Source organism: Lupinus angustifolius, chromosome LG07, assembly GCF_001865875.1.
Source record: "Lupinus angustifolius cultivar Tanjil chromosome LG07, LupAngTanjil_v1.0, whole genome shotgun sequence".
In the NCBI taxonomy this organism is placed as follows: domain Eukaryota; kingdom Viridiplantae; phylum Streptophyta; class Magnoliopsida; order Fabales; family Fabaceae; genus Lupinus; species Lupinus angustifolius.
Window position 1 is genome coordinate 8,053,641 of NC_032015.1, and position 1,988 is coordinate 8,055,628.

Here is a 1,988-nt window from a genome sequence, read left to right on the forward strand (position 1 = left end):
TAATAGTAAATAATAAACTTTATTGAGCAATATAAAAGCCTTCCATGCCTACAAATTCAATGTGGAAAGAAAAATACAACTTAGAAAAAAAGGCAAACCCAAAAGGGTAAGGAAAAAAGAATAAACATCTCATTTTCTCATCCTCTTGTTGCTGCAACTAGCATCGTACAATTCCTTTCACATTATGCATCTCATCCACATAATCATACATATTCATGTATGTGTCTAGCTTAAAACAAGTAGTAGGCAACAAAAGAGAGGATGGTGGCACCAACGAATGAACCGACAGCGTTGGCGCTGCTGTTAGGTCCTGGAGCTGGGGCAGGTACCTCAGCAGCAGCGACAGCGCTGACGGAGGCAGCAGCAAATAGGACAGCACAAGCAACCTTCTTCATCTCCATTTTGTATAGTAGGTAACACAAAGGAATGAGATAAGGTTTTTAATACACTCTTTTTGTTTAAGAGATATTATGCTGCTTGAGGAGAAATGGTTGGGAACAAGAGGGTTATATAGTGGTGGAGGGTTTCATTATTTTTTAACAATTAGTTGCTATTTTTGGAAAATTGTTTTGTTATGGTTATGTTTGTTAAGATCTGGTTGTTGATCCTATTCTTGGGTGGGAAATTGGGGTCACACATTTTTTAGTTAGGACAAAAAAGTATCTCATCCACTAGTTTCACTATTGATGCTAATTCAAGAACGGGATATTCTGTCCCTTGCTTTTCCTATCTTAGTATCTCAGACCAATCAATATTTACAAATAAATGAAAAATAATTTTTCTATTTAATTTTATTTTATAAAAATAATTTAGTAAATACACATATTTACATATAAGTGGTTGAGATATGATTAGGGATATTAATTTAGGATAGGTGATCTACTCCCTAATTCCTATGTAATTTTAAGAGGCTATTAGGTTATTAATAGCACAAAACAAAATAAAAAGAAAATAGTTCTTTGTTGGTCACAAGAGTAGTTGTTTGCTTTAAATTTAAATACTTTTCCTTGCATTTAAAAAACTCTTTTAATAGATAAAAAATACTTTGAAGATAATATATAAATAAAAAATTAAACGAAAACCAAAGGAATCAAATTAGAAAAACAAAAAATGATTTGAATTTGGGTATGTAGTGTAACCGATTTGCTCCATAGTCATTTTTTTCAAAAATAAATAATTTAAATCCTTAAGCATTTACCTTGATTTTCTAAAAAAATATCTATCCTTATTTTTCCTATTTTACCAAAGGGATATACATATTTCGGTTAAACATGAAAATTATATTTCTTAATTTTAGTTTAATTTTTTAATAAGGAAAATTTCATATCTTAAAGTTATTTAGATTTGTCACGATTGAGTACTATGAAGAAGTAGAAGTGTTCTACAAGGCCGTATATTTAAGGGTAGTTGTGTCATACTTTGTGTCACTTCATGTCCCATAGACATGTGATTGGTCAGAAAAAATATATTTAAGTTAAAATTTAATTATTAAATATTTTTCTAACCAATCGTAAGTTCATGGTATATGGAGTGACACAAAATATGGGACAACAAATGTACTCTTATATTTAAGCGCATTTCTATTTAGTAAGTTCCACCTCTTTAGTCATGCATTGAAATTATATTGAGTTATTGACTATGTAATGAATCCTAGTGGCAAGGAATTTTGGTTAGCAATGAGAGTTATGGTTCGTTATGTGAAGATTTTGAGAGGGTGAGAATGTTAGGCACTAAGCTATATATTACGTATCTATATAATCCTTTAATCATAACCTGTTTTTATTACAAATTATTTAGGGCTAATATGTTTTTTTATTCCAGATACTTGATTTTGTTATTAGTAATGAAGTTTTGTTAAAGGTATTTTGCTTCTAATGTTGGAATCCCCCGATTTTAAAGCTAAAGACAAGCTGTACACTATTTTCAAAATTACAAGGGACAACATGCAAGTGCGGTTAAATAATCTTGAAGCATCATTCATGAAATTG

The 1,988-nt window shown here is 30.4% G+C and overlaps 1 long non-coding RNA gene across 1 annotated transcript; it reads right to left on the reverse strand.

The window, feature by feature from the left end:
* LOC109352171 lies at positions 1-503 on the reverse strand. Its single transcript, XR_002108332.1, has 2 exons — positions 200-503; positions 1-157 (listed from the first exon to the last, which is right to left on the reverse strand). It is a non-coding gene; the product is annotated as an uncharacterized LOC109352171 (long non-coding RNA).